The 13,195-nt window shown below is 43.1% G+C and overlaps 1 protein-coding gene across 5 annotated transcripts in view; it reads right to left on the bottom strand.

Annotated features, from left to right (window-relative positions):
- The window catches only part of SEMA4D (semaphorin 4D), a 1,027,601-nt gene extending 1,015,136 nt beyond the window's left edge, over positions 1-12,465 (bottom strand). For 3 of the 5 annotated variants that reach the window (XM_086961137.1, XM_086961138.1, XM_086961132.1), the window contains exon 1: positions 11,993-12,465. The gene's annotated coding sequence lies outside the window, so the exon portion shown is untranslated. Of the gene's footprint in view, positions 1-9,913; positions 9,964-11,992 lie in introns of those variants that run through there. The other 2 variants (XM_086961135.1, XM_086961136.1) reach the window with 2 other exon arrangements.
- Positions 12,466-13,195: the final 730 nt, after the last annotated feature.

Here is a 13,195-nt window from a genome sequence, read left to right as displayed (position 1 = left end):
ACAACACCGCACAATTTTGAGAAGATATTTTAACACAAGAAGTACCCTTTAGGCAATTTTTGAACACAAGAGGCATTTTAGGAAATTTTTTTTTTACCCAAGCAGACCATTCAAGTATTTTTTTTTTTTTTTAACGCAAAACGACAAATCTGAAAGCGAATGGTAGTGTTTGGAATGTGAGCGGCAGTTGGGCATTCAACAAACATTTCAGGTAAAACATTTTTTTATCCAAGTGTAAAGTTCTGGTAATTTGTGATGGTAAAACTCCTAAACTAAACACAAGCGGCAATGTTCGGAATGCAAGCAACCGTAAATAAACTTGAAATTACATTTGAGTTGAATTTTTAAAACGGGTAATTTTGCAGTAATCTCAATGGTTTCGAACCCTCCTAACGCTTACCAGACACCGATGCTCAACACAACACTCACCAAATGCACTTTTAGTTTCTAGAAACCCACCAATGAGACTCATGGGTCGATCCCAGCTGCTGATGTTCTTGTTTGTGTTATTGCCCTAGCTGTTTCATCAAGACAAGTGTCTCAGGTAGATACAGAACTTTTGCCTGGTGCCTTAAATAGAGGTTAGGAGCATAACTACAATTAAATAATTCACAAGCATCAAATACCCTGAACTGTCAGTTAAGTCAAAGAGTAACAAATAGGGAACAAGGGCATACCCCTATTAAAAATCCTTGCACAGCATAAACAAGGTTTAGCACTAGAATATAAAGTCTACAAGTCGGAGGCAATGTCCTCAAAATACTTTTCAGTAACTAAGACTCCCGATACTTCCATTAGACTACTGGCCACACGTGATAATTTACTACAAGCAGACTAAAATGTCTACATAGCACAATAGAGAAATTAAAAGGAAACGCCCTACTTGGTGTCAAGGTTTCCAAATGCTAACAAACATCAAGTGTTCTCCTTACGCTTCATTAGGTTCAACTGCGTCAAAGAAAAGTTAATTCTGATTTGCTCCCAAATAATAGGTACCCATTCGGTAACTAGATCTTTTAATCACCTAGTCTCACAGCATATACTATTACAAATAAGTCTCCACTAGAACATCATCAGCATAACCATATACGTCCATTACCTATTTGACATTGAAGAAAATAAAGACACCACTCCTCCCTCACTACCTTACTCGCTTCCAAAATGTAGTCCAAGCCCCTGTCCATTCCAGTAACGCACAAATATAATTAGTCCCCAGATAGTCCATGTCACCAAAAGGTCACCGCTTGGTTTTTCTGAAAGTCATTGCATTAGCAGGGTTTTGCGGCCACACAACGCCTGCACTGATCTGTCTCTCAACTAGGTCTCTCATTTCAGGGGCAATTTTTTTTCCAGTTGGCTATTATCTGCCACAAGCACATACAACAAAAGCTACTGTGACAATAGAATTCCCAGAAAATGCTCATTACCTGGAGCTTTATATAATTTTTCCAACTGCCGAGGACACAACAAAGCAAGCCGCACACTCGATATTCAATAAAATTATTTTATTCTGTTCCCATCGGCAGACAAACGCGTTTCAGCCATGCTGGCCTTCACCAATGTCGATGTATACATTGAGATAGATTATATATATATATATATATATATATATATATATATATATATATATATATATATATATATATATAATTATATAAAAAATTCTCCACTAAAAAAACAAATGTTACATGGATATTCTAGTTAGAAGATAGAATAAAAAAAAACGTTAGAAATTCACTGAAAAAAAACCAAAGGTTACAGGGAAGTTATAGTTAGGCTTACATTTCAATCGTACACAGAGAAATTCAGCAGGTATAGTTACCTGATCTAACTCACGCCCCCCCAAATGCACAGCTTATGACCTCACATATTGCATCACTTATGACTTGGTCAGTGACATCAATGATGACATCTGAAATTACATCACTGATGACATCATCCAGTGATTGCGAGTGTTTTCTAAAAGTTATTGAGTGTTAAACATGTATACTAAGGTAACTCACTGTTGAAGTCCCTGTAATGGGAAGTGAGTGGATGTTTAAGTGGTGTATGGAAGAGTGACAGGGTATGTAAGAGACTGTATACATGAGATCGTGGGTGTGAGTTTTTGTATAGGTAAGCAAGTGGGTGTGTCAGTGCATGTACAAGTATAGTTGACTAAGTTGTGTGTATCAGTGGTTGTAAATGGTGAATCAGAGGGTGCATGGCTGGCTGAATGGGTTTTTAAGCAATAACATGTCTGTATGGGTGAGTGACAAGGTACAAGAGTGGCTGTCTCTGTGCATCAATGGGTGTATGGGTGAGTGAGTAGGTTTATGAGTGGGTTTATGGGTGAGCGAATGGGTGTTTTGAGTGAATGTGAGTGAGGTTGTATGAGGAAGTATGTGGTTCTCTCAGTCACTGGATAGGTGTATTAGTATATGTATAAGAAACTGAGGGGCTGAATGAGTAATTGTATGGGTGAGTGAGTGGCTGTGTGAGTAACTGTAAGGGTGAGTGATTAGTTGTATGGTTAACTCATTTATTGTGTCAGTAGCTCTATGGGTGTATGAGTGGGTGTGTAAGTATACCAATGTGTCGAACTTAATCTGTGGCTGTCTGTATTGGCGAGTGAGTAGGTGCACGAGTGGTTGTATAGTCAGTGGTTCCGTTAGAGGCTCTTTGGGTGAGTTGATGTGTTACTGGCTGTATGGATGACTGACGAGATGTGTGAGTGTTTCTATGGGTTCTGTGAAGGAGTTTGTTTGTGATTGTATGGGAGTAGGTTTATGACATGTTTTATGGGGTTGTAAGTGGGCGTGTCAGTGTTTCTCTGGATGTCCTTTCATACGTCAGTGATGTCACTGACCACATCTTGAGTGATGCAACATGTGAGGTCATGAGCAGTGCATTGCGGGGAGGTGAGTTCTAGTTAGCTCAGGTAACTATAACTGCTGAATTTATCTGGTTTTGTACGAGTGGAATGTCAGACTAACTACAACTTCCCTGAAATCTTTGTTTTTTTTCAGTGAATTTCTAAGGTTTTTTTAATTCTACATTTTAAAACTCATTCTTAGCTAGGACGTCTCTGTATTTTATATCTAGAATTAGATATTGAACGTTACATCTGCATGGTGCACCACTATTGTTGTATTTGCCATCTATTTATTTAAATAGCACATTTTATTTCAAGATATAATTGGTTTTAGCAATGTCGCGATCGCCAAGGACACACCGCGAATTCCGTATGTTTTTGAGAAAGTGTAAAACCTATAGACATATTGTACATAAAACGACACCAAAAGTGTATTTTCCTTGTTCACAGCTACACCAGAGGTCATGATCACGTCAGTAATCGCGAATAACGTGTGTTTTTTGACATAGTGTTGAACACATATATAGACATGTTTTTAATAGTTTGAGTCTAGCTGTAAGATATTGATTAAACTCCACCTTTCTATTCATTTTCTGAAAAATCTACATCAAAAAAGCATTTCCCTTGTTTGCAGCAACTACAGTACCTGCGCGCGATCACTGTGAATACGTCACTTAAACGCAAAGCAACAGCAGGAACTCAATAGCCACCACCACATTAAAGAATTATAGCTTTATAATTAATTCTAACCATCACACTAGATAAATCACAATCTAAATAACTCAAGAAAAACACCAGTCTCTCAATATCTCCATAACAGTGTGTATTAAGGATTCACTGAGTTATGTGAGTAGGTGCATAAGTTTCCGAGGGGGCCTGTGACTGGCTAAATGAGTCCTTCACCAAGTCTATAAGTGGATGCATAAGTCGCTGAGTGGATATGTGAGTAGGTGTGTCTGTCAGTGGGTATGTAAATGGGTGTATGAGTAGATATGTCAGTGGGTACATGAATGTGACCAGATCTATGAGTGGAGGCATAAGTGTGAGTGGGTAAGTCTATCAGTGAGTGTGTGAGTGGAAGCATAAGTCTCAGTGGGTCTGTGAGTCAATGTATGAGTGTTTGAGTGAGTCTGTGACTGAGTGCATGCATTTCTGAGTGGGTGTATAAGTCTCTGAGTGCATCTGTAGGTGGGTGCATGAGCCTCTAAATGCTTATGCGAGTACACACATAGGTCTCTGAGTGAGTATGTGAGTGGGTGTATGACTGAGTGGATATGTGAATAAGCACAGGAGTCTGTGTCTTGACCATTGAGGGTGTATATAGATACTTTTCATTTTATATTTCCAATATTTGTGTGCAATATTGCCGCGATATTCGGGACGACCCCGCTACAGTACACAGGGAGCGGAGGTGCTGGCGACGCGAATATCACGCATGCTGGGGGAAAAAAGCAATTCTGGACACTGACTTGTGTCTCAAACACCACCCCATCTCTCAAACAATGGGGTTCGATTACCCCCACCCTGACCCCTTAGGTTAGCTTTCACAGAAATTTTCAGCCCGGGAACCGGTCCGGATCAATTTTCTGTTCAGTTTGAGCCCAGCCAATGACAGCATTCCCGTTGAAGTGTGCATTTGTGATTACTCACAAAATCGGCATGAAATATCCACGGCCAGAGATACCAGTATAATTTTACATTTCTCAAAAACTACTGAACGGATTTGCACCAAGTAACACAAAGCACAATCTAAGTAACAACATCTACCTTTCTGACAAACTTGGTGTAATTCCGTCAAGCAGTTTGGGCTGTAGGTTCAATAAAGCATTCCTATGGGAACATTACAAATGCACCCTTATTTTGCGCCCTTATTTCTCAGTACCCACTGCACGGATCATCCCCCAAACTTTCCATGACACACAGAACCTACCATGACACTTTTTGGGAAAATGTCATGAAGATTGGTCAAATTACATTAAAGTTATCAGCAAGTCAAACATGCTTTTCCTATGGAAACTAGGTTCTAACTGGAGGTCGTGGGAGGACCATTAGTCCACAAGACGAAATGAGCACTGGTATGTCTCTTTACAGGAACATGGACTGGTAGGACTAAGGGGTGAAGCACAGGTCATTTCAAGAAAGAGGGGCAGGGAGGTGCATTTCTTTGGTAGGTAAACAGCATTTCTAGCGGGAGGAACTAAGACCAATACATTATATTTAAGAGGTATGGGGGCTGGTGAGGCCAACAGGACTGGTACTTAAGCTGAGGAGACAGAGTTAGGAACTACAGGTAATTTAAATTTTAGGTTAGTTTACTTTAGTATTGTGCCTGTCAAGAACCATCATTAAAATGGCCTTTTATACACTACAGACATGTCTGTGGTCACGTCCATGTTTTTCCAAAACACTAATTCCCCCGGAGGCACAAAAAGCATAATGGACACCTTTCAGGGCACCCGAGGCACTCTATTAGAGAAGAGGCTACAGATGATAGTGCAGGCACTACCTGTGTGCTGGAGCAGCCTCAATAGGGTGTTTCCTGATTTGCATGGAGGTGTGTGTTACATATGCAGTCGCAAGAACCATAGGAGCTGTTAAGGGGCTCATCAACTGTTCGAGGGCGCCCCTTGAAAGAAGAGAAAGGGGCACATAGACCTCCCAGAACATCCCCTGCAGGCAGGTGCAGTCATTCACTCCATGCACATGCAGCATGATTTCCTCATCCCTTTCAAATGCAGGTCACATTGCAACCTGCACAGTAAAAGACAGATCGTTGGCATCAAACCACCATCCCATCTTAACTAATGTGCTGCTCCTTGGGCAGATGTAAATTTGCAGCTGTGCTGTGGCATACTGCATTAACTGTAACATGACCAAAGTCCAAGCCTGCACATTGTGCACCCATTTAAAAGGTGCACTGTAGTGCAAACAATGATAGTGCAGCCTACATGCAATGAGGGCAGAGGTGTTCACTGCAACAAACTCTTGAGGTAAAACATATGCCGGGAAAGACGACCTGGGGGGGTACTGAAGGTGGTAGAACAACCATCCAAAACACGCAGCCCTCAGTTCGTGTGAAGGCCTGGGGCCCAGAAGCCTCAATCTAGATGTCTGCCACAATTCTCAAAACACTAAAGGAATTTGGAAAATGTAACAATATCATAAAGTCAAAGCCCGCCGCCTAGGTCGTCAGCATTTACATGAAGACATGTGGCAATGAAACATTACAATACAGATGCAACCCTTTAATTCCACCCACCCCTCAAGCTCTCTGAGCTGGAGCCGTTTCAACACACACATTACAGCCGCTTCGCGTGGTTTATGCGAGTGAATAAGTCTCCAACCTTCTCTATAATGTGCAATGATTAACTTTTGGAGTGAACGTAGTGTTACAAAACATTTGGCAGATTTGGACTTGGAAGGTGATCACGAAAGGCTCGAATGTGGAATGTGATGCAACATTGTGTTTAATGCACATGTGGTTAAAGAGGGAGGTTTTTTTTTACTTTTACAAGTTGTGGTAACTATTCTGCAGTACAAAATTACTTTGAGTCCCGGTTACAAGCAGGCCTACACTTTTCAACCTATGGGAAAATACCTGTTTGTGCACAGTCTGGGTTATAAATTATGCAGCAAACATTGCACCCCTGTCATCCTACAGTCTTCCTCCAGGTAGATTTCAGCAGTCCAAACCTGCCAGAGTTTTCCATAGAAAAAATAACCAATACATTCTTAAGCAAGGGAAAATTGGTGATGCATACACCAATTCTGCATTTACTTCGCCTTTCTAAGTGGGAAAACTCAGAACATGGGCAAAAACCGCACCTGTGATGTACCATCCAGTGAAATCAGAATTTGCGGATCTAGTTAATACCTCAATATATAGCTGTCAATGTTCCCAGGTCCATGCTGGACTAGTTAGCCCCGTCAAAGATTTTCTAAGAATTCTGGACTTATAGGTGGGGTGAAATAAGTGGCATAGTAGCTAGAGCGGACATCTTTTTTTGGGTGGGGAAGGAAGTGGTTTGAATCCCAACTTCAGCTTAACATCGTGTGATTCTGGATCACTGAATCTCATGTGTCTAAAAAGAAGGGAAAAAATTAAAACAATGTGGAACGTAGTCTGAGCCTGTTGTAAAATACTCCAATGCTCTTGGGCCAGTTTCGCAATATACAAAACTGCCCATAAAAAAAAAAAAAATATTCCAACTGCTATGGCATCCTGTATAGTGATCGAGGCATGTCATTGATGTCCATCTCTTGCGCTCTAACTTATATCATACCACTGCTTCTCTGAACCCAGTTATATAGAGAAGGCTACACAAGGGACTACATAATATGATTGTTTCACTCACTAGGCAGCACATGAAAATGCATTGAAAAATTAGCAATAGTTAGCTGATAGTAAGGTCTTTTAAGCAAGGGAGCACATAACCAAGTGTACATGCTACGGTGAGGGATACATCAACACCTTCTCAAAATGAGGAGCTAAAACAATGCCTCTCCCTGGCCTGCCTAGACTACTGAACAAGCATTAAACCGAGCTTCCCAAAAAACAACTTGCAGCCAAACCAGAGGTAAAGCTGCTTGCAACAAAATAACGTAGGCTACTGTTCAAGAGTTGGGATGATACTCCACCCTGAACTACTCACTGAGTTTAACATTGTCTGCACCACCCATAAAAATCTTACTTTAGTTAGCTTGGCTGCACCTCAGAACTGGAACCACAAGGTCAAGATGGTGTGTAGCAGTCAGCCAAACTAATACAATACAAGTCTAAGAAGAGGATACTCCAAAGCAAATGTTTCTAGCAATGGACTGCCTTGGTTTACCTGTGTGTCATGGGGTAAGATCCTGGATCTCAGGTAGCAATCAACATTTCAGACTTGCATTCAACCACACAAGCACCACTGCCACAGGCCACTAACAGAGCAAGTGAGCCAACTAAAAATTACTGGTCTCCGTATTATATGTCGGAACACAGGTCAAAGTTGGGCGTCCTCAAACCGTTCCCACAAAGAGTCAACAAAATCTACAAAGACGACTGGACAGCATGTTGCTGCTGTGTGTATGAACTAAAATGTGCATGTTTGTAACTTGGTCTTTGCAAAATTGTTGGATCCAGGTATGAAATTCTCTTGTGATGGAATGCAGACTTACTCATGTGCCGGAGAATCCAATAAGAAAAACCCCAAACCTCATTTATTTAATCACACATTCAGTCATACAACCTAAGGCGATTCAGTTTGGGAGGCCGGGCTATGTATTTCAGTCATTCAGCCATGAATTAAATCCTATGCTCTGCTTGCAGCGAACAACAAAATCAGACGGATCAAAAAGCCTCGCATTAGCTTGATCTGCAGCACGCTATACATCTGTCATTCACACAAAGAGAATTATCGAGCTCAGTTCAGCAAAACAAAGGGGCTGTCAAGTCCATCCAGTGGAGGACAGAATCCCCACCCCAGAACATCTTACAATCGAATAATGTTCCAACAGGTGGAGATTTAGTTCACTTGGCACCAGGTAGGTGCCGAATGACCCTCTATGATAAAGGTAGACGTGATATTAGGCCTCACTGCCCCCTGTACAGTTACTGGCTCACTGGCAGTAACAGCAATTCACTCTGGGAGACAAAGTAAACCCCTGCAGACTCGCTAAATTAGAGGCGGGGTTCTATAACAATTAAGAAATAAGAAGCATGACCTAGAACTTTCCCAGTGAAAATAAATCCAGACACAAAAACACACAAGAAAGTCACATTTGCCCCATTCATCATCATAAAATCTTTATTTCGGTAAATATATCACCATAAAAGATGTACATAAATCATTTCAAAAATATTAAAACAGTAGAATAATAAAATGTCACAGTCCATCCGGGTACATAACATTTCCTATGTACAGAGTTTCTGGTTTTGTTCTACAGTCAATCAATAATCAGTGACCAGCCTTAAGGTATTTGCTTCTCAAGTACCATATTGCTCCTAGGTATTTGGCGACAGCAAAGACAATGTGATCAGTCAGGTCTGATTTAAGAACTCTAAATGCGGCCAGGCACGCCACGAACCCCATGCTCCTACATATGGGAATGATCCATTTCTTACGGGAGGCGTGGTAAGCTGGACAAATTCGTTATAACACAACGTTCAGCACGATCACCAAATGGTCGGATATGCTACTGCCTTACAATCAAAGTTTAACATACACACAAATCACACCTATAGTACCATTTGTAAGAAACGATGCCACAAGGTATGAGGAACCACAACATGAACAGACTTCTCTTCGCTCCCTCTTGCCATCATTCTTAAATGGATGGATGGTCCATATATCTCCTATAAACAGCAGCGAGAGGGGAGCTTGTTTACAACTGGAAAAACGGTGGTGTGGTGTGAAAGTCTAATATCGGAAATTAATAGAAGTGCGAGTCTTTGGATGTGTTAAAAAGTGTTACAACAGCAGTTCTAAGCTAATTAAAGTTCTTTGCTATCAAAAAGAAATCTGTACAAAAATCCTTCTGGTAACTGATGTAAGAGACAGCAGTGGTGTTTTGGACTTGTGGCCACATCGTGGCATGAGACTGAACATGCCTTTTGAGACTTTAAAACGGCAAAGAAAGGGGAATATGTAACTTCTCTTATGCAAACTCGGGCCCTGAACAATAAAATAAATACGGATCCAGCCCCGGGGAGTGTGCTTACGTTTTCAACTGTTAAACCACATAATTTCTGGATCAGATCCCAGCAATCCCACTTGATTGAATTATGTGCGCCTAGGCAAATCACTTTTTCTCCCAGTCATTGACAATTATTTCTTCAAAGATTGTGAGTGTTTCAAAACATGGAGAATCAGAAATGAAAAGCTCTTTAAAAAAAACTTGAGATCTGGCTGTTCAAGTATGCATGAGCCAACAAGAACAAGAACTTCAACTACTTCAGCGGCAATGGAACAGGAATGCCACAGGAATGGCACTGGGAGAACACCATGCCAAACCCCACTCTCGCCACCCCCCATATGGTTTTCGTCGTGACTAGCTTGTAAAACACTCAGCACTGACCGTACTCGAAAGAAGGGAGCAATAGCAGGCTTTCCATTTGTCATCTGCTTAGGGGAAATCCGAACTGACAGGCTTTTCTGCAAAGCCAGAAGCACTTCTGTATGAAATACAGTTGAAATCAAACCTCAAGAGAGGCGCAAGCCATGCTGAAGCGCTTGCATAGAGTTCCGCTCCTCGACATGTGTGGGCCACTAACCCGAACAAGGAAGCGCCATACAAACTACAATATATTTTTTAAAGCGCTGTATCTGACAACTTCTAGGTCGACGAGGAACTGCAGCGCCTGTGGAGAGAACAAACTCTCTCGCCCGTGTATACACTGGCTAAAGTCCAGAGGCGACAAGGCAGCTTGGGCTCAAACAGGTGCTGCCCTGGGCTGGCAACCCGTCCCTTTAAAGCGAAATCAAAACTCAACGAATCGCCAAGTCACTGCTTTATTAAGACTGGCCGTTTCACTCAACGAGGTTACGGAATACGCTCTGGTTACTGAAGATGCTCTGGCTGGAAGCGACAAAAATAGCACTGTCACCAACGCCACCCTTCTCCTTGCAGGAGCCAAGGCTGACCAATGGGCTGCGAGCTTGCTTAAGAAATCTAAGAGCAGCCAGCAGGTTAAAGGGTCGTATTCCCACATGAACTTTCATCCTTTCGTAAAAAGTGCATTACTAACACGATAACGCACGGAATAATTAAAGTAAAGCCTAAATGATGGTTTATTAGTGTAATATAAACACGGGTAATACCCACTTGTTCAGGAGAAGCACGAGTCAGAAAGGGGCTTGTGATGACAAGACAAGACATTCCCATTAGATTCCCCACACCAAAGATGGCGTTTTTTCCCTAAAATTTGGCCTAGGTGAACAGCAGGAGTGGGCAGATTTGTAATCTGAAATTCTTGCCATCACTCGAGCTGTAGTGTTGCAAAGTCGTTTTAAAAAAGTGCAAAAAATAATCGAATTTGACAAAATTACTGATTAACATAACTGTGTCAAATTGTGGTTTTTGAATCACCAAGTAGCAAAACAACGTCCTCTTGCGCGACACAACGCGGGTGTAAATTGTCAGGTTTGCACGGCTTGTCGAGCAGACTTGTTCTAGATGTAGTATGGTAAAACGTGACCAGTGATAAGGATTGTTATGCATGAAAAGCACATCACAAAAAAACTGTGGAGTGTTTGTGTTTCCATTTGCAAAGCCACAAGGAAATTCGAGAGCAATGCTAAACTGACCCACCAGATTCATGTGGACGCCTGCTGCTGGGAATGGATATAACACTGTGCACAGAAGCATAGCATAAAGTGACAGTAGGATGCGCACAAAAAAGGAGGGACAGTAAAGGGCTTGTGGGGCTGGGTCCATGGCAGGTGAGCCAAAAAGTAGAACTATGCGCCCTGTGCACACCGTGCGTTACTCTCGTCAGTACAGGGTAATTGGTTGCCTAGATATGGACATGAAAAATGCCGAGAAGTAGATACAGCTGCATTCAGCCAGGGGCATCCAAATTCAGGAATTGCAGAAAAAGGGCAGTGTGACAAGCACCAAAGGCACGAACACACAGCCATCACAAGTAGGGAAACAAAACAACCAAGATATTGCATACAGTAGCAAAGAAGCATCAAAGAGGCTGCCCCCATACAGTGCCATCAAAAGCAGGAGCAACGGTGTGCAGACAGCCCTGCGAGAATAGCACAGAGCCACAGGCATTAGTGCACACAACATGCGGAGAGAGCACACAGGATTCACATGCAGGCATCAGACTCCAGCAGTAAACAGGCAACAACGCGTGGACATCACAGACCACAACACAGAGGCTTCCCAAGCAGGCAGGAATGCACGGAGGCATCCCAGCCGCGGAAGCAAAACCAAAGTGCACGCGGGAGCGTTTCAAAAGCGAAAATAGGGACAGCTTCCAAGACACGCGAACGGCAACCTGCACTGGACTCTGCTGTGACACGCAACGGGAACAGGGAAGTGTGGAGCCCCCCGAATGTACACAAGCCCCCTCTCCACCGGGGCAGCTCCCTTCGTGTTCACATTTCAACGCGGGGGAGGGTGAGCTCAGCCGCTCGCCTGCTGTACCTTTAAACGGCCATGGGTTTCCCGCACACCTCGGCTCCCAGCACTCCCCCTTCCCGCACTGCTCCTCGGTGCAGCGGGCTCCGGGCTCTCACCTCCGTCCGCTCCGCTGCTGCAGTAACAGGTGTCGCCGGGGACAGCGGAATGGCGGCCGGCCTCACCGAGCTGTGTGTGCGCTCTCCCAGGCGGCCGAGACTCACTGGCCCCGCACTCCGCCTCTTCCAACGGCAGCAGGCAGGGGAGGGGCGCAGACTGCGCTCAATTTAGGGGGGAGGGGAAACGGGAGCCAAAGTGCCTGCAGTGGGCAGCGCAGACCTGCGAAGTCGCCCCCTTGTGTGTTTTTTTTTCCCACCAAACAGGACACCAGGTGTAAACGGGCGATCACGTGCGGGCTGTTAAAACAGGGGTAGTGCTCGCAATGCCCGCCCGCTAGCCCGGATTACTCCTAAGTGCCACTTCCTTGAAAATATGTTTCTAGGGAGAAGCGACTATTCACATCGGATTCCTACTTTTGGTCATGTGACTTTTATGGATTAGGCGAGTGGAGTCTTACAAATAAATGGGGAACAAAATTGCTATTCTTGGAAAGCATGGCTGCGTGTTTTGAAACACTTCGAAATGCACGCGGTGCGGCTGTTTGCACTGATTACTAAGCCTTATTTTCTCCCCATGAGGCTAGGCGTATTCAGCTCATTGACCACCAGGGTCTATTGACACTCCGACTACCACCAGGGTCTATTGACACTCCGACTACAAACACCATTGTTTTTGAGCCATTGTTTAAATATCCTTATGTAACGTACTTGGTTGGTTCTATTGTAAAGCGCTAGGGTATAAAGTCTGTGCTGTATAAAACTGCATTAAATAAATATATTGTTGAGTTTTATTGACAGCCAAGGACAGTCCAACTAAACTTCATTCGAAAAAACATGTTTCTTTAGTTTTTGTAGATTTTCGTTTTCTCTCAAGTATTTCGCCGATTTTCAACATTTTGGAAGTTATAGTTCTTTCTGTGCACGAACAGAGAAAGCGTGTCGGTGCATTTAAAACAAAGGAGGGATGTCTGGTGCCAACGAGGCGGTGTGACAGTGAGTGGCAGGCACAAAATAACACAGAATTAGCAGCAACATGCAGGAACTGATCGGACAGGAACTCGCTGATTTTAATAACACCTCCGATTAGTTTTTTGCTGGCTGGACTTGGCTG

Source organism: Lissotriton vulgaris, chromosome 3_1 (genome assembly GCF_964263255.1).
Source record: "Lissotriton vulgaris chromosome 3_1, aLisVul1.2, whole genome shotgun sequence".
Lineage (NCBI taxonomy): Eukaryota > Metazoa > Chordata > Amphibia > Caudata > Salamandridae > Lissotriton > Lissotriton vulgaris.
The sequence above is the reverse complement of the archived record's forward strand: the minus strand, read 5'-3'. Positions and strand labels throughout refer to the sequence as shown.